This window comes from Schistocerca cancellata, chromosome 6 (assembly GCF_023864275.1).
Source record: "Schistocerca cancellata isolate TAMUIC-IGC-003103 chromosome 6, iqSchCanc2.1, whole genome shotgun sequence".
Taxonomy (NCBI): Eukaryota; Metazoa; Arthropoda; class Insecta; order Orthoptera; family Acrididae; genus Schistocerca; species Schistocerca cancellata.
The window spans coordinates 110,713,087-110,740,877 of NC_064631.1; the positions used below are offsets into that span (position 1 = coordinate 110,713,087).

General features: G+C 39.3%; 1 protein-coding gene across 1 annotated transcript in view; it reads left to right on the forward strand.

The window, feature by feature from the left end:
- LOC126191048 (DNA methyltransferase 1-associated protein 1) overlaps positions 1-27,791 on the forward strand; it is a 127,192-nt gene that overhangs the window by 79,415 nt on the left and 19,986 nt on the right. The gene's annotated exons all lie outside the window — the stretch shown is intronic.

The following is a 27,791-nucleotide window of genomic DNA, read 5'->3' on the forward strand; positions in this document are numbered from 1 at the left end:
AGATCAGTAACAATGTAGTTTAAAAACTAACTGAATACTCGTATGTGGCAACCCTGGTGAAAAATGAACTGGAAGACACGATTAAGCAATACCGGTACATCAAACTGAAAACTGAATAAGAAGATTCAAGATCAACGAGGAAAATTTTGGTATGAAAGAAACAGTGCTCTTACAACAGACCATTAGCAACCAGACAAGACTGTTGTAGTGGAGTTATATATTCTGCTTTCAGTAGTAACGCTTTTAAAGCAGTGACTGACAGTGCTGATGTTACTGTTCAGTGTCCAAGATAAATGATTGTATGACGCTGAAATACTAAGAAGCAGTACAGGCAAAAGCACAAAAAGCGAAATGCAAGAGATTTTAATAATATGAATATAATAGAGGGAAACATTCCACGTGGGAAAAATATATCTAAAAATAAAGATGATGTAACTTACCAAACGAAAGCATTGGTATGTTGATAGAGACACTAACAAACACAAACACACACACACAAACGAATCTGCTCCAGTCCTGAATCCCTGAACCATTACACCAACAGCCTGAAAACAGCTTTCGCATCCCGTAACTACCCTCCTGACCTGGTACAGAAGCAAATAACCAGAGCCAATTCCTCATCCCCTCAAACCCAGAACCTCCCACAAAAGAACCCCAAAAGTGCCCCACTTGTGACAGGATACTTTCCGGGACTGGATCAGACTCTGAATGTGGCTCTCCAGCAGGGATACGACTTCCTCAAATCCTGCCCTGAAATGAGATCCATACTTCATGAAATCTTCCCCACTCCACCAAGAGTGTCTTTCCGCCATCCACCTAACCTTTGTAACCTTTTGGTTCATCCCTATGAAATACCCAAACCACCTTCCCTACCCTTGTAACCGGCCCCGGTGTAAAACCTGTCCCATGCACCCTCTCACCACCGCCTACTCCAGCCCTGTAACCCGGAAGGTGTACACGATCAAAGGCAGAGCCACGTGGGAAAGCATCCACATGATTTACCAACTGACCTGCCTACACTGTGAAGCTTTCTATGTGGGAATGACCAGCAACAAACTGTCCATTCGCATGAACGGACACAGGCAGACAGTGTTTGTTGGTAATGAGGATCACCCTGTGACTAAACATGCCTTGGTGCACAGCCAGCACATCTTGGCACAGTGTTACACCGTCCGGGTTATCTGGATACTTCCCACTAACACCAACCTACCAGAACTCTGGAGATGGGAACTTGCCCTTCAAAATATCCTCTCTTCCCATTACCCACCAGGCCTCAACCTCCGCTAATTTCAAGTTGCCGCCGCTCGTACCTCACCTGTCATTCAACAACATCTTTGCCTCTGTACTTCCGCATCGACTGACATCTCTGCCCAAACTCTTTGCCTTTACATATGTCTGCTTGTGTCTGTAAATGTGTGGATGGATATATGTGTGTGTGTGCGTGCGCGAGTGTATACCTGTCCCTTTTTTCCCTTAAGATAAGTCTTTCCGCTCCCGGGATTGGAATGACTCCTTACCCTCTCCCTTAAAACCCACATCCTTTCGTCTTCCCCTCTCCTTCCCTCTTTACTGATGAAGCAACCGTGGGTTGCAATAGCTTAAATTTTGTGTGTGTTTGTGTTTGTTAGTGTCTCTATCAACATACCAACGCTTTTGTTTGGTAAGTTACATCATCTTTATTTTTAGATAGATTTTAATAATATATGGTTTTAAGCTGACAGATTCATATATTGGAATTTTTGTTCATGAATAAATCTGCTTATAGCACCATGATTTGACTTCATTTGTTAAGCTGTTCTGTTGTGGAATTAGGAGAATACTTCATACAGTCTGGGTCCATTTATGAAAAGTGAAGACGAAATTTGAACCACAGTGCGTAATACCTATTCGGAGTGCTTATTTCATCCAAGTAATCCTGTGAACAATCAAGAATTTCAGCTACAGCTACCGAGATATGGACCGCTGGATCACTAATGATGAGTGGCCCTGCATGTCATCCAAGGCATAGAACGTCAGCATCTGTCTGTGAGGTGTTGCAGTTCGACTAACCAGTGCCAGACAGCATGCTGTATCAGCAACAACAGCCAGTACCAAACAGTAAACAGTGTTGTGGCCATACGTGATGAGGTACAAAATGCCATAATTTGGTGGACTCGGATTGTTTTTTCCTTCTTTGTAAAGCCTAGTGGTGTGAACGTGTGAATACAGAGATTAAAGTGAAGTATTTATTATGACGATGACTTGTGAATATAGTTGGTTATTATCAGGTCATTGTGTCACTTATACATTCTGTTGTTACAACGAGTGCTGTTACATTCAGTAACTTCCAACCAGGTCATTACAACAAATATACATACACCCATTACACTATTACATCACCTTAAGTTGGATGTAGTTCACTACAGATACTTTATTACAATATATAGGTATAAATTTGTTTTAGTTTGACCACAGCATGACCTTGAAAGAATTAATGCCATCAGTCATGCAATAGCTGGTTCATTTAAATAGAACAGTTATGCATATGGATGACAAGTTTAACCAAGTTGAAAACAGACTGCTGCAAATTGACACCAAACTCATGAATTTAGGAACATGGTAATGAATTTACTACCCAACATAATGGCAGAATAGATACATTGGAAACAAGATTGAACATGGACTTCGATCATATTTCTGAAATAGACAGGCAGATAATGGAAACTAAACAAGACAGTACCTTAGAGCATGTACATTTTATCAAGGCAAAAATGCCAAATTAATATGAAGAATTGAGATGTTAGAGAAAGAACTGATGGATACCAAAACAGTGTTATATATTTATACTCACAAGAATATTGATGTTATATCAATAATGTTTAATGAATTGGAACTGAGATTACAAAAACTTGAATTAACTATGGATGTGCATTGTACAGCAGTATGTGCTAAAACTACAGAACTAGTTGACAACAAATATACACCTACAATGTTTACGTGTGCATTGTCAGAAACACCAACAGTTCACAGCAATGATAGTTTTAGTACAGACATAAATGCATTGATATCAAATAATGCTTTGAGCTTAGAAGAGACAAAGAAAAATTAAGAAAAGAAGTAGAAGCCCAGTTATTAAAGAATGTGATAATACCTAATAATTGTGGTGACTTTACTGTAACACTGGGCAAAGGATTAAATAAGTGATTTCTTAAGTTTTCACCTTAAGGCAATATTCGCCCAGTTTTATTTCTGAAGTCATTTGAGGGCATGTTATCCAATTCCTGGTCAGATTCTAATAAGATACAATTTGTAATAATCCACTTGACAGACCTGCACAGTGGGGTATGTTACAGCTGGAAGAATTCACATCGTTGATTTCAAGACAGCAATTTAAGTCTAAGTATTGTAGTGAGGGGGCCTAAAAGAAATTGAGATTAGAACTTTCAGGATCAAAACCTTACAATAATGGTTCATAGAGCAGATATAGAGATATTTAGAGATTTTATGTAGTGGCATCTCAACAAAACGAAATATCTAGATGATCTTATGAGAGAGAAACAGTTGTCATTAGCTGATTACCATGGTGAGTAAGGGACAGATTGTTAGCAAAGGATTGGGGAAAAGTGAACAACTTACTGGAATATTTAGAACACGTAGATACAGTGGAGAGGGAAGCTGAAAGATGGGACACAGGCAGCACAACCAATTATAATAACCAATACAGTAATGTTAACAGAGGAGTCTCACCTCACTAAAGAGGATGCTATAAATTGAGGAAACAAGGTATGCAATGGACATGATTATAATCATTCAGGGAATAGATACAGAAATGCAACAGCAAAAATTATCACAAAAACACATTTAATGGTGCTACTACCATGAAGAGGGAAAACTAATACACTTCCAAGAAGTGGCTTGGTCCTCTGAAGCAATACCAAGGGAGCCACAACAAATCGTTGCAAGCTTAATGAAGTATGATTATGATCACAGTTTAACGTATGTTTTATTATATGAAGATGACACACAAATAAAAGAATATATGAAATCAAAATTAACATCCATTTTAAGTAGTGTAACTGTGAAAGTTATTTTAGATAGTGAATGGTGACATATGAGTGGTAGGTTCATTTGTTGGATGCTTTCCCTCAGTTACCAGTCACAAGAATAAAGATAACAGACATGACAGGCAAACCAGTATATGCAGGATTGTTCATTGTGTGAATCATAGTATATTCCTTGATAAATTGAAGTTTTATGGGATTGATGGTATAGCCAACCAATGGATCATGTCATATCTAACCAGAAGAATGCAGAAAGTTGTACTTCACAGTAATTCAACCAACAAAATCCAGGGACATAATTCTGACTGGGGAGAAATTATATATGTGCTTCCCCAAGGCTCAGTCTTAGGTCCACTACTGTTTCTCATATATGTAAATGATGTACTGTGTAATGTACAACAAGCAGAATTAGTTCTTTTGCAGATGACATCAGTATCATAATCACTCCCAGTATATGTTCAGAAATGGGAGATATGGTGAACAAAGTTCTCAGAAGTATCATTGACTGGTTTTCTGTGAATGGCCTCACCCTGAATTTCACAAAGACACATCATATTCAGTTCTGCACCTCTAGGGGTATTGCACCAGTGATAAATGTAACACATGGTGATGAAATAATACATAGTGTAGAAACTTCAAAATTCTTAGGTGTCCATATTGATGAGAATTTAAATTGGAAAAAAACACATTTTGGAACTTGTCTCGAATGAAAAACAGCCCACAGTTGTGCTAAATTATGATTATTTTAAACCTTGACCATGGTTTATGCTATAATAATATAGCCTTCTTCAGAAGTCACATACACTAATAAATGAAAAATATCTTAGCCCAACGGCTGGTCTTGACACAGATGCTGGGCTAAGATATTTTTCATTTATTAGTGTATGTGACTTCTGAAGAAGGCTATATTATTATAGCATAAACCATGGTCAAGGTTTAAAATAATCATAATTTAGCAAAACTGTGGGCTGTTTTTCATTCGAGACAATTTCTTAATGGTTGCTGTTGTCACTGCCATGATGAAAATAATGACATTTTGGAACTCCTAAAAAAACTTAGTTCATCGAGCAAATAGCAAGTTTTGGGGAGAGAGAAATCAGTAAGTTGGCATATTTTACTTTTTTTTCATTAGGTAATGTCATATGGAATAATGTTCTGGGGTAACTCATCTTTAAGAAAGAAGGTCTTCATTGCCCAAAAACGTGCTTTAAGAATAATATGTGTTGCTCACCTGTGATAATCTTGTAGACATCTGTTTAAGGAGTTGGACATTCTGAATACTGCTTCACGGTATATTTATTCCCTCATGGAGTTTGTTGTAAATAATCCACTACAGTTCAGAAGGAACAAAGAGGTACATAACTACAATACTAGAAGAAAAAATGATTCCAGAATGAAATTTTCTGCAGAGGAGTGTGCACTGATATGAAACTTCCTGGCAGATTAAAATGGTGTGCCGGACCGAGACTTGAACTCGGGACCTTTGCATTTCACAGGCAAATGGTGCACTTGCCTGCGAAAGGCAAAGGTCCCGAGTTTGAGTCTCGGTCCGGCACACCGTTTTAATCTGCCAGGAAGTTTCATACAAGAAAAAATGATGTTTATTACTCAACATTATGGTTGTCTTTAGCACAGAAATGGGGGGCACAATGCTTCAACAAAAATTTTTGACCACTTACTCAGTGATAAAAAATGTCTAACAGAGAGCAAGGTAAAATATGAAAATAAATTGAAAAAGTTTCTCCTTGACAATCCATCCTATGCCATTGAAGAATTTCTATGTCTGTAATGTATAAAAGATGGTGGGTAGGAATAGCTAACACAATCTGTATATCTTGTTTTCATTTCATGGGAAAAATAATAATATTAACAATAATAATAATTATTATTATTATTTCTTTTTTTTTCTCAGACGTTATGTCTGGTTAAAAATGGAAAGTGACACGGACCTTGATCAAGCAGGACTTCCTTTTAACTGTACGGTATATGTTACATTGCATTTAGGAACTTTCAGGTAATTGAACATGTATCAATAATTACAGATTTCTGTAGTTGTATATATACCTATGGATGTAGCTGTATTGCGTCGATGTACTGGTGGATATTGTGTGGTATGACTCCTGTACCTATAATTTTGGGTATAGATTGAGTGTCAGACAATAATGTATTGTTGTTGTTATTATTATTATTATTATTATTATTATTATTATTATTATATGGTCATGTTTAGAGTACAAATAGATGTGCAAAGTAATTTGCAATATCAATGTAAAATGGCTTTTTCCACATCATGACAATATATCGTGCAAAACGATCCGTGGGAAATGAAAGTAACTAACTAACTTACGTTTACATTAAACAAATACACATTTCAACAATCTGTGCTTGTTGTGAAAGGTTTAAATGTACCTATGATTTTGGGTATAGATTGAGTGTCAGACAATAATTTGTTGTTGTTGTTGTTGTTGTTGTGGTCTTCAGTCCTGAGAATGGTTTGATGCAGCTCTTCATGCTACTCTATACTGTGCAAGCTTCTTCATCTCCCAGTACTTACTGCAACCTACATCCTTCTGAATCTGCTTAGTGTATTGATCTCTTGGTCTCCCTCTACGATTTTCACCCTCCATGCTGCCCTCCAATACTAAATATGTGATCCCTTGATGCCTCAGAACATGCCCTACCAACCAGTCCCTTCTTCTTGTGAAGTTGTGCCACAAACTCCTCTTCTCCCCTATTCTATTCAGTACCTCCTCATTAGTTACGTGATCTACCCATCTAATCTTTACCATTCTTCTGTAGCACCACATTTCGAAAGCTTCTATTCTCTTCTTGTCCAAACTATTTATCGTCCATGTTTCACTTCCATACATGGCTACACTCCATACAAATACTTTCAGAAACGACTTCTTGACACTTATATCTATACTCGATGTTAACAAATTTTTCTTCTTCAGAAACGCTTTCCTTGCCATTGCCAGTCTACATTTTATATCCTCTCTACTTGGACCACCATAAGTTATTTTGCCCCCCAAATAGCAAAACTCCTTTACTACTTTAAGTGTCTCATTTCCTAATCTAATTCCCTCAGCATCACTAGACTTAATTCGACTACATTCCATCATCCTCGTTTTGCTTTTGTTGATGTCAATCTTATACCCTCCTTTCAAGACACTGTCCGTTATCTCAACTGCTTTTCCAAGTCCTTTGCTGTCTCTGACAGAATTACAATGTCATCGGCGAACCTCAAACTTTTTATTTCTTCTCCATGGATTTTAATACCTACTCCGAATTTTTCTTTTGTTTCCTTTACTGCTTGTTCAATATACAGATTGAATAACATCGGGGAGAGGCTACAACCCTGTCTCACTCCCTTCCCAACTACAGCTTCTCTTTCATGCCCCTCGACTCTTATAACTGCCATCTGGTTTCTATACAAATTGTAAATAGCCTTTCGCTCCCTGTATTTTACCCCTGCCACCTTCAGAATTTGAAAGGGAGTATTCCAGTCAACATTGTCAAAATCTTTCTCTCTATGTCTACAAATGCTAGAAACCGAGGTTTGCCTTTCCTTAATCTAGCTTCTAAGATAAGTCGTAGGGTCAGTATTGCCTCACGTGTTCCAACATTTCTACGGAATCCAAACTGATCTTCCCCGATGTCTGCTTCTACCAGTTTTTCCATTCGTCTGTAAAGAATTCGCGTTAGTATTTTGCAGCTGTGACTTATTAAACTGATAGTTCGGTAATTTTCACATCTGTCAACACTTGCTTTCTTTGGGAAGGGAATTATTACATTCTTCTTGAAGTCTGAGGGTATTTCACCTGTCTCATACATCTTGCTCACCAGATGGTAGAGTTTTGTCACGACTGGCTCTCCCAAGGCCGTCAGTAGTTCTTAATGGGATGATGTCTACTCCCAGGGCCTTGTTTTGACTTAGGTCTTTCAGTGCTCTGTCAAACTCTTCACGCAGTATCGTATCTCCCATTTCATCTTCATCTACATCCTCTTCCATTTCTGTAATATTGTCCTCAAGTACATCGCCCTTGTATAGACCCTCTATATACTCCTTCCACCTTTCTGCTTTCCCTTCTACTGTAGCTGCATCGTCATTCATTCAACCTAAATTGTGTCTCATATTAGAATGTACCAACTTTGTTTCGATTTGGAGGTGTGGCCTAAAACTTTTTTCTTCCCTTAAATTTCGAGTCTCAGATTTCAGGTGCGGCTTAGATTCAAGAATTTTTTTTTTTCCTTTATTTTGAGTCTCATATTTCAAGTGCGGCTTAGATTGGAGTGCGGCTTAGATTCGAGTAAATACGGTACATGTCATGTAATAAAGAAATCATATCCTTCTTTTCATGAATATACAGGTTCTTTGATCTGTTAATGTTATCAACTATATCTGCTTCATTCACTTGTTCACATCTACAACTAACTGGTGCCTGTCATCCTGTACTAGTGTACTTCCTGTCATTAAAGTGAGTCCTAATCTGGATGTGTTGCTTTGCTCAAAATGTATGGCAGCTAAATCCTCTTCATGTCCATATATGAATGTTGCTGTCTCATTTTGGAAGTTTAACAATACATTAGTAGTTGTTAAAAAATCAGATGGCATTTAACTAATAGTGATAGTTGTTACAATAATCCATTAGTAGTTGTTACAACAAGTTCAGTGGCAGGAGGAACAAGACTTTTGGTCAGGTGAATACAGGGTTATAAACACAAAATGGAATAGGGGTAATGCAGGAGTAGGTTTAATAATGAATAAAAAAATAGGAGTGCAGGTAAGCTACTACAAACAGCATAGTGAACACCTAATTGTGGCCAAGATAGACGCGAAGCCCACGGCTACTACAGTAGTACAAGTTTATATGCCAACTAGCTCTGCAGATGACGAAGAAATTGATGAAATGTATGATGAGATAAAAGAAATTATTCAGGTAGTGAAGGGAGACGAAAATTTAATAGTCATGGGTGACTGGAATTCGACAGTAGGAAAAGGGAGAGAAGGAAACATAGGAGGTGAATACGGACTGGGGCTAAGAAATGAAAGAGGAAGCCGTCTGTTAGAATTTTGCACAGAGCATAACTTAATCATAGCTAACACTTGGTTCAAAAATCATAAAAGAAGGTTGTATACCTGGAAGAACCCTGGGGATATTAAAAGATATCAGATAGATTATCTAATGGTAAGACAGAGATTTAGGAACCAGGTTTTAAATTGTAAGACATTTCCAGGGGCAGATGTGGACTCTGACCACAATCAATTGGTTACGAACTGTAGATTAAAACTGAAGAAACTGCAAAAAGGTGGGAATTTAAGGAGATGGCAGCTTGATAAACTGGCTAAACCAGAGGTTGTAGAGAGTTTGAGGGAGAGCATAAGGGAACAATTGACAGGAATGGGGGAAGGAAATACAGTAGAGGCATGAAGTAGTGAAGGCAGCAGAGGATCAAGTAGGTAAAAAGACGAGGGCTTGTAGAAATCCTTGGGTAACAGAAGAAATATTGAATTTAACTGATGAGAGGAGAAAATATAAAAACGCAGTAAATGAAGCAGGCAAAAATGAATACAAACGCCTCAAAAATGAGATCGACAGGAAGTGCAAAATGGCTCAGCAGGGATGGCTAGAGGACAAATGTAAGGATGTAGAGGCTTATCTCACTAGGGGTAAGATAGATACTGCCTACAGAAAAATTATAAAGGACTTTGGAGAAAAGAGAACCACTTGTATGAATATCAAGAACTCAGATGCAAACCCAGTTCTAAGCAAAGAAGAGAAAGGAGAAAGGTGGAAGGAGTATATAGGGGGTCTATACAAGGGCGATGTACTAGCGGACAATATTATGGAAATAGAAGAGGATGTAGATGAAGATGAAATGGGAGATACGATACTGCGTGAAGAGTTTGACAGAGCACTGAAAGACCTGAGTTAAAACAAGGGCTCGGGAGTAGACAACATTCCATTAGAACTACTGACGGCCTTGGGAGAGCCAGTCCTGACAAAACTCTACCATCTGGTGAGCAAGATGTACAAGACAGGCGAAATACCCTCAGACTTCAAGAAGAATATAATAATTCCAATCCCAAAGAAAGCAGGTGTTGACAGATGTGAAAATTACCGAACAATCAGTTTAATAAGTCACAGCTGCAAAATACTAACACGAATTATTTACAGGCGAATGGAAAAACTGATAGAAGCCGACCTCAGGGAAGATCATTTTGGATTCCGTAGAAATGTTGGAACACGTGAGGCAATACTGACCCTACGGCTTGTCTTAGAAGCTAGATTAAGAAAAGGCAAACCTACGTTTGTAGCATTTGTAGACTTAGAGAAAGCTTTTGACAATGTTGACTGGATTACTCTCTTTCAAATTCTGAAGGTGGCAGGGTAAAATACAGGGAGCGAAAGGCTATTTACAATTTGTACAGAAACCAGATGGCAGTTATAAAGAGTCGAGGGCCATGAAAGGGAAGCAGTGGTTGGGAAGGGAGTGAGACAGGGTTGTAGCCTCTCCCCGATGTTATTCAATCTGTATATTGAGCAAGCAGTAAAGGAAACAAAAGAAAAATTTGGAGTAGGTATTAAAATCCAGGAAGAAGAAATAAAAACTTTGAGGTTCGCCGATAACATTGTAATTCTGTCAGAGACAGCAAAGGACTTGGAAGAGCTGTTGAACGGAATGGACATTGTCTTGAAAGGAGGATATAAAATGAACATCAACAAAAGCAAAACGAGGATAATGGAATGTAGTCGAATTAAGTCGGGTGATGCTGAGGGAATTAGATTAGGAAGTGAGACACTTAAAGTAGTAAAGGAGTTTTGCTATTTGGGGAGCAAAATAACTGATGATGGTCGAAGTAGAGAGGATATAAAATGTAGACTGGCAATGGCAAGGAAAGCGTTTCTGAAGAAGAGAAATTTGTTAACATCAAGTATAGATTTAAGTGTCAGGAAGTCGTTTCTGAAAGTATTTGTATGGAGTGTAGCCATGCATGGAAGTGAAACATGGACGATAAATAGTTTGGACAAGAAGGGAATAGAAGCTTTCGAAATGTGGTGCTAGAGAAGAACGTTGAAGATTAGGTGGGTAGATCACGTAACTAATGAGGAGGTACTGAATAGGATTGGGGAGAAGAGAAGTTTGTGGCACAGCTTGACTAGAAGAAGGGATCGGTTGGTAGGACATGTTCTGAGGCATCAAGGGATCACAAATTTAGCATTGGAGGGCAGCATGGAGGGTAAAAATCGTAGAGGGAGACCAAGAGATGAATACACTAAGCAGATTCAGAAGGATGTAGGTTGCAGTAAGTACTGGGAGATGAAGGAGCTTGCACAGGATAGATTAGCATGGAGAGCTGCATCAAACCAGTCTCAGGACTAAAGCCCACAACAAAAACAACAAGAAAGACTGCATCTCATAATGTTGTAATGATATTAATAAAACATTTTAAAAATGTGGGTAAGTCAAAAAATTTGCTTTTGGATAATGGAACTCAGTTTCCAACCAAACAGTTTAAAGAATTTGTGGCATGGGAAGGCATGAACCACATCTTAATTTCTAAATTTCACTCTCAAAGTAATGCAGCAAAATGTGTCATGTGTGAATTATGTGGTTAGACTTTCAAAATGGACCGACATGGTGATGGAATTTTTGAAAATGTTAAATGAGGTGCAATATTCATTTGCAAATATTGCCCCAATGGAATAGTAGGAAAGCGGATAGAAGGAGACTCACCCGTGAAATGAATTAAATGGCTAGAGGGGGGTGTTGGACCACAGAAGTCACTGAATAATGATGTGAATAATTTGCTATTAAGAGAGGCTGAGAGAAAGAAAAAGAGATGGAAGAAAGGTACACCCACACAGTACAAGGTAGGGGATTTAGTTTTAATTGAGTCATAAAGAGCCAAAAAATGAAAAATTATAAGTAAGTTTCACCCCTTAATATCGAAGATGTCACACCCGAAAGTAGCCATATTAACTGGCCTGGGGACAGGAAAGGATAAAGGTATGTACAATAAGACTTGAGACCATTCATTAGCAAAAAAAAAAGAGTAATAATAATCGACATAGTTTCAAAATTGTCTATAGTATATTTAAACAATGGAAAATCCAGGATGTTACAAAACTTCAGAAATTTATGAGAGGATTGTTTACTATTCAGCTGAGTCAAAAGATGTGCAAGATTATAACTATTTTTGTGATGTGTAGTAAGGAAGTATAAGAGGAAAGATAGACATAGGGAAGAGACAATTCGTAATATTGCTTCAGTGTAGGACTATGAAGGAGCATGTTTTGAAAGGAGGCCCTGGAAAAGAGGTGGTATGTTGTTGATGCTTAAGATATTAAAGGTGTCATTATGGATCTTCACAGGCAACTTTCATGTTATATTGTTTTGGGAAGTGAACTAATTGAGATTATTTTAAAGTTTGGTGTAAAAAGCTTAGTGTACTCAAAAAGTAATGGTCCGCAGCTCGTGGTCTTGCGGCCGCGTTCTCGCTTCCCGAGCACGGGGTCCCAGGTTCGATTCCCAGCGGGATCAGGGATTTTGACCTGCCTCGAGATGACTGGGTGTTTGTGTTGTCCTTATGATCTCATCGTCATTCATGCAAGTGGCAAGATTGGACTGAGAAAAGGCTGGGAATTTGTACGGACGCTGATGACCGCACAGTTGAGCACCCCACAATCCAAACATCATCATCATCATCGTCGTCACCGAAAAGTAATGATTGAGTGTAAGTGGAAGTGCACTTGGAGACAGCTACTATAGGAAGAGAGGCTGTCCTTGGTGTTGAAAATGATTGAACCTGTCATCCTAGCACGAAGAATACTAAAGGTGTGAGTAGTAAGGTTAAATGTAAATGTTGTAGTAAAGGACCTGGTAACATGGAATACCAGAGCTGTCGTAAGAATTGTGTGCAATGAAAATGGATAAAACCTTAACCTTTCCATGGTCTCTTATCTATGGAGGTTGTGAAGTGGCCATGTAATCTAGAATATTAGGCTAAACCTACTGATGGGTCATCAGGAAAGATAAATTTTTGTGCCACTTTCAAGTCTGTAAAATTTTGTAATTTATGAATGGTTGTCTCACTCCTTCTCGAACGCTGGGAAATGGTTAGTATCTTTTCTATGGGAAGCTAATTTTAATTTGAATACGCTTTGCAAGGGAATGGTATGAGTGAAACTTTCAGTACCAAATTAGGTAACATGTCTTCTGATATATTGTGGAACTACTACTGTACAGTGGACAAAAAGGACTACTTGTTTCTAATTGTCGCATTGATGATTTACCTGATTCATTTGGTGATGCCACTTATGGTTATACATGATTTTGTATATACTGCATTACAGACTTTTGATTAGTCTAAAAAGGAAGAAGAAAGACATTGGCCAGAGTGAAATTTATAGAGTATAACATGATTAATTAAAAGTTACTTTCACATTGGATTACTGTAGGTGGAAACTGGTAATTAGTCAGACGCTTGTTCATTTATAAGGGTGCGGCAGGTGTTAGGGTACGAGATTATATGAGATTTCCCAGAAGTTTTGTGGCCAAAGTGTTTGAAATTAAATAATTTTGTTGATTGGAGGGGATATGTAAAGGAACAAATGTTTTTAACAAAAGATCTGTTCATCTAGAAAAATTGTACAGAGGTTAAAAATTTAATTATTTTGTGGGAAGATTCAGGAAGGAGAAGGTCTTCCAGAAGATAATAATGTAATTGCTGATGTATATACTCTTGTTTTTCTTGCTTTGTAAGCTTGGAGTTGTTTCATAGGAGATGTACCTAACTGATGTTCAGGTTATAATAAAAGTCACAATAAAAGCATTCATACAAATCAGAATTGTTGTTGTTCTGGTTTTGGATACAAGTCGAATTCTTTGACTGACATAAGTAGAGTTTAACGAGTTGGTGGTTCACAGACTTCTTGGAGTTTAAGACCAGTGACAAGGTAATAAAAAAACTAGCTGAACCCTCACAATAACCAATGACAGGATTGGGATAGGAAGTGCTGAGTGGGTGGATTGGGCAGGTCTTGCACCTGGTCTTCCACAGGAATATGTTTCCTATGGCGAGCAATTGGGAGTGGGAGAAGCCGAGGGATGGACCATGATATCATTTAGGTTGGAGGGATAGAAAAGGTCTTGGATAAAGTTCCCTCCTTCATCTTTTATGTGTGCCTGTCAATAACTCAGTGCTTCTTCTATTCGGTGAGTGGTCTATGTCACCATATTGAATCTCAGCATCTTGACACCTTTGCATCTAAGAAGGAAGTTTTTCATACATCTCCTTCTCTGTACTGAAATGAATCTGCCAGTCTATACTCTTTCTTTGTTGTAATAGCTGTCAGGTTCTTCCTCTCAACGATCCATGCTGAAAAGGCATCAGCATCATAAAACTCACTAGCTGCTCTTCATTTATAGTACAAGGGTTTGATTTTTTGAAGTTTCCATCTACAAGTTGGCAGCCACAGATCCAGGTGGAATTGTGGCATCACATATCAATACCACCTCACGGCATATCAAGTTGATACTAGAGCGGCAAGTTTCTGTCTGACATCAATAGCGGTTGTGCGGGATCTTGTGGACCCAGTGGTGTGCATCTGCTGAGCCAACCTCCAGCAGCTCTCTCCTATAACCATCCTCTGCCACCACAATATAGGACAACCAGCAGCAGCTGTTTGACCTACTTGCACTTGGAACCACTATGCAACATCACCTTTGTTTGTGTTTATCCTTGGTGACACTGAGATAGCTGGACGGTGATTCTTGCTGCAATATTTGTGTTAAGTCTTTGGATGCCTAGAGAAATAAAAGTTAAGTAAATCTCCTGTTTCTTCTGACAAAATTTGCTATATTACACTGTAGCCCAGCTCTCTTACTGTTGTGTACAAAGTTGTACACAACAGGAACTACTATACCCTCAATCCTAAATGCCATAGTAATATTAGGCTTATACTAACATGCAAGACTGTTCTTGCTTGGATCACTAAATTCTTCTCTTGAGTATTTGTGGGACCAGCTGTTTGACTGTACCAAAAGTAAAGTAAATTTGTATGGCATTATTAGGTGGGAGTCCCTTAATTGGACGCCATTTCAGTTATTTGTGTGCCCTTAACCGACCCCTGTAATGTTACCAGAGAAAGGGGACCTAACAGTTTAATGAGGAATCTGAACACCATGTCATTCCTGGCATATCTTCACATCAATGAGAACCAATTAACCATGATGTACAGGGTCTTCAAAAATCAACAGTAATTTTAGTAAACCTGTATCATTGTATTCACCAAATACACAATTTGACAATCATTTGCTACAGGGTAAAATGTAATTATTTAATAAGAATAAATATGTCAGTAATAAAAATGTTAATGATTTGTAACAGATCCTCCATTTTACATTATGTACCAATTCAGTATTACCTCTAATTAGCTCAAGAAAAGGTTAAAAGAAACTGCTGTCAGACAGCTAATCTTGAAGTTATAGTTCTCGGTTGGCATCTTCAGCTTAATGAACACTGAAAACTTTGAAACCTTGAAATTGAGTAGTTTAAATTCTCGTATGAAAACTTTAGAAATAGTGTTGGTGTATTCTGAAAACTCTTGTGTAAAATAGAGTCACAGAACCTTCACACTCTTATTTAACCAGCAGCACAGCGTTTCCAACTAGTGTACATTGTTCATATTCAGTTGGTGCACTCTGTGATGACCATTATTGTCCAGATGATAGTTTGCTTTCCATGAAATAGAGTTTGTTATCGGTATCCTACTTGCCGCATGGCTTTTCTGTCTGTCAATTTATTGGCATTATAACAAAACAAAGTTCATGGAAGCAGTTGCCTCCAAATCATTCATATAGGTAGCAAAAGCCTCGCTTCAATTTGTGGATGTCCAAAATAACAGTTTTACACAGCACACAATATGCACTGTACCAGTTGCACAAAATTTTTGCAAATTCTAAGTCTGATCACTCAGAACCAACATCCAAAACACCGAGACAAAAGACACATTTGTCACCTCAGCTCACAACCACAGATAGACTTACTGACTGACTACTCTGTATCTAAATCTTCAATGACTTCACTGTAACTTGAGTGATGGCCTGTGTCAACTTTATAGTACCATCATTCTTTCAAGCACATGCCAGTCAGTGCTTAGCATTCACAGCATACAATATTATACTCTCATACAGTGGGCTGAAGGAGAGCAACCCAATTTGTAAAATCAAATGTGAAACATCTTACCAAAATCAGATAGTCAGTTTCATCTGATTGCTTTTCCTTTGGAGAGGCTCATCTGATCAGTGAAATTAAGCAAACTATACCAATCTCACTCAAAAGCTAAAGCTACTCAGTTTTCCTAAAACACTATGAGTGTGATCAGACACTCCACGGAAAATAAGAAAATTTTATGCCATGATCGAGAATTTGCTTAACAATTATGCTTTCTGACATAGTTTCATACTATATTAATATGAATTTGGTGTTACAATATCTCATGTAAACTCCAGTAACTTCTGTCATTTAATTTATAATGCAGTAAGTTTGCATAGCAATAAAACACAAAATTTACAATGCCTAAAATAATTGGTTGCTTCACTTGGAAGTTGCGAGTGATGATGTTTCCTTATAACACAACACCTGTGGACACTCATGAGTAATTCTCTTACTTATAGAGTGCCCATGAAATTTAATATTTTCCCTTTATAATTCAAAATCTACCAACTAGAATGATATGAAATTTGCATTCTTGACCTCCATTGTTGATATACAACATAAAATCTGTAGGTTTTGTAACATCTCTTTTTTATGTAAAAACTGAAGTCACTTGCATCTGTCTGTATATCCATCTCAGGAACTGCTGTAGGGACTTCTATCCAGTGTTGTCTAATAGATACACAGATTCACAAGGAAGGTATGTATGTCATTTATAAATGCTTTGTACAATTATGATGAATTCTGACTGTCAGTTTCTGCTTCCGTCAGATTATTAATAGCAATTTGCATTCTTAATGCATTGCAAATTCTTCAAACAATGGGCAGTGAGTTACTCAACTGTAAAATATAGTAATACATATGACCAATAATGAAAAGATAATGACATCATCATTGGGTTGTGTTGTGAAACCTACAGTTTGAAATAATCAAATATTTTCAAGCACTATCTTCCCTGCTATAGTTTGAGAACATCTACATAACGAAGGAACATGTGACTCCAAAATATTTGTTCTGAAAAACTACATCAGAAACTTTGCTTTGATTACATAAGTACAGCCCTCAAAGCCTTGGTATTCATTTGCTAAGGACAGACTTGACGACCCTGTGGTTCCTGAACTGGGGACTGGTACACGCCTTCAGTCCTCTGTTACCATAAGTTGTGGGCATGTTTCGACAACCATGTATGGCCCGGCAGTGGAGCATTGTGTGTCAAGGATCTTGGCTTGACGGCCCGGATTGTGAGGATGGTAAAAACCTCTATAAAAAAAAATCCCTCAGTCTCAAGGTGGTGCTGTGCGCACTGATGAGATGCACGGCTGTCGACATGGAATAGTTGTTAATGAACAACCTCTGTGGAAACTGCCTGCCACACCTCAGTTGTATGGGGCCTACCTAACCACATGGGGCTCCGTCTAGGTGGACTTTTATCTCCATAGTTGCTCATGGGACCAGGGTGGATCCTTCAAACTTTTGTCTGCCACCTCTGCACCACATTGAACTACAGTAAAGATGTTGTGACACACAGAGACTTTGTGGACATCCCCAAAGAAGAGCTGGAAGTTTAATGGGCCCAAAAGGCATTGTAGATGTGCAGAATAAGGCGGGTTTTCTTTGCTTAACCGTGCAACACTATGTTCCCAACCCAGTATATTGTTGTTGTTGTGGTCTTCAGTCCTGAGAATGGTTTGATGCAGCTCTCCATGCTACCCTATCCTGTGCAAGTTTCTTCATCTCCCAGTACCTACTGCAACCTACATCCTTCTGAATCTGCTTAGTGTATTCATCTCTTGGTCTCCCTCTACGATTTTTACCCTCCACGCTGCCCTCCAGTGCTTAATTTGTGATCCCTTGATGCCTCAGAACATGTCCTACTAACCGGTCCCTTCTTCTTGTCAAGTTGTGCCACAAACTCCTCTTCTCCCCAATTCTATTCAATACCTTCTCATTAGTTTTGTGGTCTACCCATCTAATCTTCAGCATTCTTCTGTAGCACCACATTTCAAAAGCTTCTATTCTCTTCCTGTCCAAACTATTTATCGTCCATGTTTCACTTCCATACATGGCTACACTCCATACAAATACTTTCAGAATCGACTTTCTGACACTTAAATCTATACTCGATGTTAACAAATTTCTCTTCTTCAAAAACGCTTTCCTTGCCATTGCCAGTCTACATTTTATATCTTCTCTACTACAACTATCATCAGTTATTTTGCTCCCCAAATAGCAAAACTCCTTTACTACTTTAAGTGTCTCACTTCCTAATCTAATTCCCTCAGCATCACCCGACTTAATTCGACTACATTCCATTATCCTCGTTTTGCTTTTGTTGATGTTTATCTTATATCCTCCTTTCAAGACAATGTCCATTCCGTTCAACTGCTCTTCCAAGTCCTTTGCTGTCTCTGACAGAATTACAATGTCATCGGCAAACCTCAAAGTTTTTATTTCTTCTCCATGGATTTTAATACCTACTCCGAATTTTTCTTTTGTTTCCTTTACTGCATGCTCAATATACAGATTGAATAGCATTAGGGAGAGGCTACAACCCTGTCTCGCTCCCTTCCCAACCACTGCTTCCCTTTCATGTCCCTCGACTCTTATAACTGCCATTTGGTTTCTGTACAAATTGTAAATAGCCTTTCGCTCCCTGTATTTTACCCCTGCCACCTTTAGAATTTGAAAGAGAGTAATCCAGTCAACATTGTCAAAAGCTTTCTCTAAGTCTACAAATGCTAGAAACGTAGGTTTGCCTTTCCTTAATCTTTCTTCTAAGATAAGTCGTAAGGTCAGTATTGGCTCACGTGTTCCAATATTTCTACGGAATCCAAACTGATCTTCCCCGATGTCAGCTTCTACCAATTTTTCCATTCGTCTGTAAAGAATTCGTGTTAGTATTTTGCAGCTGTGACTTATTAAACTGATAGTTCGGTAATTTTCACATCTGTCAACACCTGTTTTCTTTGGGATTGGAATTATTATATTCTTCTTGAAGTCTGAGGGTACTTCACCTGTCTCATTCATCTTCCTCACCAGATGGAAGAGTTTTGTCAGGACTGGCTCTCCCAAGGTCGTCAGTAGTTCTAATGGAATGTTGTCTACTCCCGGGGCCTTGTTTCAGCTCAGGTCTTTCAGTGCTCTGTCAAACTCTTCACGCAGTATCGTATCTCCCATTTCATCTTCATCTACATTCTCTTCCATTTCTATAATATTGTCCTCAAGTACATCGCCCTTGTATAGACCCTCTCTATATACTCCTTCCATCTTTCTGTTTTCCCTTCTTTGGTTAGAACAGGGTTTCCATCTGAGCTCTTGATATATAACCCAATACTCTGTTTTAAATGCCAGCTCTTTGGGCATACCACTCTTGATGTAAGGGAAAAGCCAGTTGTGGCAAATGTGGTAAGGCTGCCCACGAAGGAGCCAGATGTTCATGTTCTCCAAAGTGTGTGAATTGCTCTGGCTCTCCCCATGTCTGGAGTAGGGACTACTGTGTCTTCCTTGAAGAACAGAAGGAAATTAAAACAACAAGATGGATATCCTATGGTAAGGCCAAGAATATTTATAAGAACATGCAGCCCCCGACATTCTGTATCTCCTTTGCTTCAGTTGTTAAACAGCCAGTACAGAAACCCAATGTTGCTACACAAACAGAGGTAGCTAGTGTTAGCACTAGTACCTGTGTTTGTCAGTGTACTTGTGCTGCTGCAGTTACTTCACAGCCTACACTTCCTTCCAAATTATCAGAAAAATCTGTGGTCACTAATGTTGCAGAGCTTCCTGCTCCCCCAAAGGTTCAGTCTGGTCCACCATCCAGAACTGCTGCTACCACTACTGTGATTGTAGCTCTGGAACCTACCCAATGCAAAAAATCAAAAGCCAAGCCCACCACTGATGGAGTCATGAAGTAAACAGTCCAATAATGTCGATGTCATCCTGTTGAATGTCTCTGCTGATGGGTACAGCTAATGAACCATGATGTGGGACAGGGGCAATCATCGCCCCCACCAATTATGGGCTCCCCTCCCTGGTGGAAACACAGGCCGAAAGTACATCATCTGTGATAGATGGCTCCTACATTACAGTGGGAAATTAGTGGGGTCAGGACACATGTAGAGGAACTGAAACTGCTAACACAGGATACCCCCTGTGCCTGTGTTTACAAGAAACACTTTTAAAAAGCCACTGACACCCCTGTGCTATAGGGTTATAGCCTTCACTGAAAAGATGATGTGACTGGGAACAGAACCGAGGAAGGGGTTGCTGTGTTTGTCGATAATACACATCACTCCTCTGCTCTCCCTCTGGCTACTGACGTGCAAGGAGTTGCTGTTGAAATTCATGTGTGTCAGAGGGTCACTGTTTGCTCACTGTGTCTACCTCTGCAAGATGCAGTAGCCTCTGAGGCTCTTCTAGATCTTGTGGAAAACTCCCGTGACCATTTTTTGTCATGTCTTGTGTGACTCAACCTCTACTTGCCCTCAGGGTCAGGTTTTGAAGAGCCTCGTGATACCTCATGACCTGTGCGTCTTCAGCATGGGTACTCTTATCATTCCTGTACTGCTACTGGGTCATTCTCAGGCATCAACCTTTCTTTCTGCTCTCCAGCCCTCACAGACTCTCTTCAATGATCTACAATCTAGTGACCATTTCCCACTCCACATTCACCTGAGGAGAAGCCACCAGCAAAGCTAACAGGACACTGTTCAGTCAGCTGGCTGTGTTTAAACACTGTAGCATCCAGGAATGTGTAGACCACATCATACGAGTGATCCATCATGCCACTGATCTATCAATTCCAAGGTCTTCAGTTGGTAACCTGTACCTTGGTGGACAGGCGAGTGCCATTCAGCAATTTAGGGCAACCGTGTGGCTCTCCAATGTCTTAAATGCTGCCCGACAACCACTTGGCCTTTCAGGTCACAAAAGCCATTGCTCTAAATAATTAAGGAGAGCAAGAAAAGGATATGGCAAGTGTTCGTGGACTTTATCAATCGTTCCACTTGTTTTACAACAGTATGGGAAGCCATCTGGAGGATTTCCGGTAAACACAATCTTATACTGATGGCAGCAGTTCTGAAACAAGGGTGTCTCCAAACAACAGCTGGAGGTATCACTCAGATGGTGGCAGAGCTTTTTTGCAAAAACTACTGCCAATGCAGCCAAGATCCAGCACTTTGCTGCTACCATGCGTCTGTAGAGAGCCACAAGTTGGGCTTCAGATCCCACAATTCTGAATCTTACGAGGGTGGTTTGAAAAATTCGTAGAACAGAATAGGAAAAAAGTATTACATCACAGAAACTTTTTCATTTTGCAATGTAGTCTCCTTGTAGATTAATGCACTTGATCCAACAGTGTTCCAGTGCCTTGATCCCATCTCAAAAATGAGTTTGTCAACTCCGGCTATCAATTATTCGTTTGAAGTGAATCTTTGTCCAGCAAGAAAAATTTTCAGTTTTGGGTAGAGATGGATGTCTGACGGAGCCATATCAGGTGGATAAGGCAGCTGTGGCAACAATTCCTACCTCAGTTCATGTAATTTTGTCATGGCGACGGCACATTTGTGCAGGCGCGCATTGTCTTGATGGAAGATGACATTCTTCCTTGCTAAACCTGGCCTTTTTTCGCGATCTTTTGTTGCAATTTGTCCAGGAGGTTAGCATAGTATTCTCCAGTAACTGTTTGCCAAGTGGGGAGATAATCTACAAACAGAATCCCCTTCGCATCCCAGAACACTGATGCCATGACCTTTCCCGCCAAAGGAAATGTCTTTGCTTTCTTTGGTGGCAGTGAATCAAAATGTTCCCACTGCTTTGAGTGTTGTTTTGTCTCTGGGGTATAGTGGTGCATCCAAGTTTCATACATGATATACACTTGAAGATTGCAGCACTTCTTTCTCCTATATCATGGGACTGGGTGGATGGAGTGACTTCAGCCAAGTTCGACTGGGTATATAAGGCTGCTAGTTCCCGGCAGATGTCGAAATTTGATTGCTTCGTGCCACAACAGCTGATGCCACTGGAAATAACTGCACGATGTTCCGTGGTTAATTTCACGGAGAAGATTTTAGACGGTGCGACACTGTCAGTTTTGGGCAAAGGTCTTAATTTTGCACCTACACCAAGTGCAGTACCTCTTATAAGTTTCGTAAGTGGTGTTGAACAAGCTGTACTTCACCTTCCTATGGACGTTACTGAAGAAATAAGATGGGAAACTGGTTGGGTTCTTCTGAAAGCTCCTCCCCAATGCAGTAATATAACCGCTGAAGAAAGGGCTGCACTACAGAACCTTTGAGAATATCTGGAAATAGTGGTGCTTAAGGCTGGTAAAGGTAATTCTACCGTTTTGTTACCTCAAAGGTTGTATTTGGAGAAGATGTGTAGTCTACTTAGTGATAATATGTATCGGAGAATTGATCAAGACCCAACAGCACGTGTGCAACGGAAGATGTGTGCACTTTTGAACTCTTCCTTGCTAGCTCCAGAGACCATCAAGCAGTTAAGACCACATGGCAGCGTACCACCGAGACTGTATGGTCTTCCTAAAGTGCATAAAGAAGGTCTGCCTTTATGGCCTATAGTGAGTAATATTGATGCACCCACATATGATTTAGCCAAACATCTAGCTTCATATACGGAACTCTGCTGATTTTATCAACAGACTGGCGGCTCTCCACGTAAGTGGTTCAGATCTTCTAGTGAGTTTTGATGTAGTATCCCTTTTCACAAAAGTACCTCTTGCAGATTCTTTGATTCTAATTGGTCAACAGTTTGAATCAGACATTACTGCTTTGTTTCGACATGCTCTTTCCTCAACTTATTTTATGTTTAACCAGGAATATTTTGAACAGTCTGATGGTGTCGCCATGGGCAGCCCTCTGTCTCCTCTGGTGGCTAACCGTTTTATGGAGGAACTAGAGAAAGATGGCTGCCTTCCATTCCTGGGTGTTTTGGTTAAATGGAAGAGTGACGGCACAGTGGGACATTCTGTCTATCGTAAACCCACTCACACTGATTTGTATTTGCATTCTTCAAGTTGCCATCACCCATCCCAGACCATGAGTGTACTTAAAACCCTTGTGCACAGGACACATACGGTGTCGGATACAGAGAATTTGCCTAAGGAACTTGCACATTTGAGGACAGTGTTCAGAGACAATGGGTACTCGACCCGCCAAATTAACAGGGCCTTCTCAACTAGAGCCAGGAACTGGAAATGGATAAAGAGGAGAATGTGCCAGCCAAGTCCCTAGCTTTTCTTCCCTTCGTTGGAAATATCTCCTTCAAGATAGTGAGGATTCTTAATAATTTTCATGTGAAAGTGGGTTTTTGCCTGCCTTCTAAGATTTAGGATTTGCTGGGATCGGTGAAGGATGATTTGTTACTGCGGAAGGCGGGAATTTACAAAATACCGTGTCAATGTGGTATGGCCTATATAGGAAAGACAATGCGTACAGTGGAAGAGTGTTGTACAGAACATCAATGTTGCACTCACCTACTGTAGCCAAGTAAGTCTGCAGTTGCGGAACATTATATTTCTAACGGTCATTTAATGGAGTACGACAAAACTTCGATTTTGGCCACAGCAACAACTTTTTGGGACTCCATTATCAAAGAATCTGTTGAAATACGCATTGCAGGAAATGTAATGAACCTTGACAGTGGTTACCAATTGAATAACGCATGGAATCCCATCATCTCCGAAATTTGCTCGAGACAAAGACGCCAGAAGACTTCGATAGCTGCAGCCAGCGACAGTACCGATGGCAGCTGAGTACTGCAGTTTCACCAGCGAGGGCGCTGTCTCTGGGCAGTGTGGCCCATCTGTCCCCGCAACTGCAATGCATGTGCGGCAGTCCTATCAGTGCACTACATAAGCTGGAGAGGAGAACGTCTTCGTCAGTCCTCGTTCGGCTCACCTGAAGATGGCTGGCAGTTGTCCAGCCGAAATATCGTGCAATGAAGTTTATGATGACCGGTTGCAAGCCCAAAATCTTTTTGAACAATGTGGGATTTGTCTGATACCTGACAGTTGTTGTAGATGTGTATGAAAGCAATGATGTACCAAAGTACATCTCAGGCATGCAGTCCTATGGGTTCAGTCATGTTTTGGCCTGGTATCATTTACTGATGTCAGACACCTCTCTTTCCTATGAAAGATCGTTTGAGGGCTGTGTATTAGCTAGACAGAATCCTCCACCCTGCTGTCCATCTACCCATGATGATAATTCTTGAGCATACTGTGCACACCTCATAAACATCGTCCTTCAGAAAGCAGGATTCAGCTAAATGGAATGAGCTGTGAAATTTCTGAACTGAACCCGATTGAATGTGCTTGGGACTCATTTAAACTTTCTGTGCAACGTACCAGGTACCCTCATAACACACTGAATGATCCTAGGGGGACCACTGACCACTGTTGAAGAGTGGGACAGTATGCCAAGTGAGATTTGAGCATAATACAGTGTGGGAGTTGAAGAAACGTGGTGTTGAATGTTACCCACAAGCAAAGTTTGATTTCACAGATGCACTTTCAGACAGGCTGCCTTTATTTTTGTTGTTTTGTTTTAATTTACTGTAAAGCTGTTTCATAACCCAAATTCTTTTCATTCTCTACTCCCTTTCAATCAAATCCCAGACACCTTCTCAGACAACCAGGTTGAACAGTTTACATAATCTTTCAAATAAATAAAAGATTATCATTTGTTCTACACTGATTGAGTACACAAGCTTGATTTATAATCTGTAAGTGTTCTGTACTATAAAGTTAAGCTACTTTGGTCACACACCTGTACATTTTATTCAGATTTTGTTTTCAAGTTTCTCTATCTAAGCCTCTTGATAGGGAAACAAATTTGGTTTTGTTGTTTCAATCAAAACAAATTTGTTAATGCTCTAGAAAACATGTTTGAGATTGGATTATGTGTATTGGTGTTGCAAGTGAAAAATTTGAATTTGTAAAATTTTATCAGCACTTGGTATTAATTTGCTTTAATAATGTCATTGAAAATAATAGTGCTACTATGAGTAAGTTGGGTTTTTTGTTGATTAAATTTGTACCCTGTATTTCTTGTTGCTCATAAAATTTCAAGAACTTTCAATAGTCTTGGCCTGATTCGTTTGCCAAATATATTTTCAATTTTCTATGTGGAAACAGTTTTGTTGTATTCCTATTAATACTATTTCATTTGAGCAACATGACTTAAGTTGAGAGAGAAGTGATCCTTATTTCTGGACTCTTATCATGTCAGTATCCATAGAATGGGCTCTGTTTTTAGTCTGAATATTACATTCCCCACCCCCAAAAAAATCCCTTGAAAGTACTCAAAGTATTAAGCCCACCAGCGAAATAACCTATAAATAACCTAGATCTTGTGCACCTTACACTGACCTGTGTAACAGAAAGAGAACAAATTTCATGAAAAACAGTTGTAGTTGCTTCCAGCAAGGCAGCTTTGTCGTGAATGTACGCAATAGTGTATTCTAGTTTTATTGGATACAATAAATGCTGGCATTCAACTGTCCCCCCACAGAAGAAACCAACAGAGTCAACAAATAGCTGCTAATCAATACAGTAAGGACCCATCCCCACCCAACCCCAACCTGCCACAATCAAATCCAATCCACATATCTCCATACATGCAATATTAAGGAATGGCCAAATACGAAACACATGAGTGTATTGGTGTGCAGTCATTCATAAGCCCACTAAACATATGACAAAGAGATCTCTTCCAGTAACATTAGAAGTTACATTCAGAGCAGCGGACACACACTGTAGAGGAAAGCAGTGCTTTCTGAAGTTGTCATTGATAGTGTTACGCTGTGCTCCAATGTCTATTCTTCTAGAGGTTTTACCTGGGATGTAAGGTGAGCAGCTCTCCCATATTTCCCAGGATTTCCTGTATAATAGCAATATTTTCATAATCCTGCCAGCTTCATTACTGACCACCAATTTCTCCCATGTATTTTGACAATAATCACTGTTGCAAGTATTAATCTCATGAACTACTATTGGTAGTTCAAGTTCCCTGGCTGGCCGCTGTGGCCGAGCGGTTCCAGGCGCTTCAGTCTGGAACCACGTGACTGGGGTCATGGATGTGTGTGATGTCCTTAGGTTAGTTAAGTTTAAGTAGTTCTAAGTTCTAGGGTACTGATGACCTCAGATGTTAAGTCCCATAGTGCTCAGAGCCATTTAAACCATTTTCAAGTTCCCTGAATGACTCATCTCGAAAAGTTTTGTGTGAGTATCAGTATGGTTATTGACATGTGAGAGAGCTCTGTCCTGCTTTGCATGCTCTCCTGTTTTCATGTATTAAGGTATGTATGAAATACTTGCTAATTTTCTTTCCAAAATTACAATGTTAAAGTTCCTACATTAAGCACATATAGTTAAACCATCAGAATGGTAGAAACAAACTCACCCCACAAAACTTTATTATTCAGATCATTCATTTTGTTGGCCTGATTGCAATGAGCTAGTTAGTTTCATCAGAAATAATGGCCATCAAAAGTTACTGCAGTTATAAAATTTTGTACATTTAGTCATAGGGAAAATCTTATGAGTTAACAGGTAAATTCAGAAAGAAAGACCACTTCTAAATTAAAGAGGCTGTTTTTCCCCTTTGTTTCTAATAATCAAAACCTAATTAGTTTAAAAGATATTGTTAGTTAGAGATTTCACCTGGTCATAACTTCCAGTGTTAGTTATAGCCAAAGTAAAGCGAACTGTTCACTCCATCTGTATTGTGTGAAATTTTAGTTTTGAAGAAATAAGAACTATTATGCTCTGCGTATGTCCAAAATAACTACCTGTCTGTAAACATTAGAGACTGTAAGTGACCTGGTCATCACTGGTAGGATCTTAAAGACTTGATAAAAGACTGGTAAACTTCTGAACTTAAAAAGAAGTGTCTGGCTATTTATTTTAATAATTCCTACTACAGCACTTTCGGGTGATGATCCAGCAAAATTGCTCAGCTATCGAGTCTTATTCGGTAACAGGTAGGACTGGTTTACATGACAGACATGATCTGTTTTTGGCTGCTACAGAAAGAAGACGGTTTGACCCAAGGGAATGCGAGGAGTGGAGAAAGAATGACATAGTGTAGGCATCTAGAAGGTACATGTTAGAAAATATAAAATAAGAAACATGTTTTAAACACTTGAGTGTTACAGTCATTTCTTAATGTATACCACAAGTGAGTCTAATTACATGCTTTTGCACTTTAAAAGCTTTCTCTCGGTTTACCGAGATACTCCAGAATATGATACCATATGACATGTAGAGTCAAAGTAAACAAAATATGGCAGGATTTTTTTTTTTATCTCCATTGTCACCCATTCCAAGATAATTTGACATAGTTGTGTAGTGGAAGTTTATTACGACTAACACTAAATCTCCCTTAAACCTCACTTAAAATCTTGTTCAGTTGTTGGTCATCTCCCCTAAAACCATGATCAAATGTTGGTTGCCTTACTGCTACATATCATCTGTCATTTAGGTGTACCTGTTTGCAACTTGA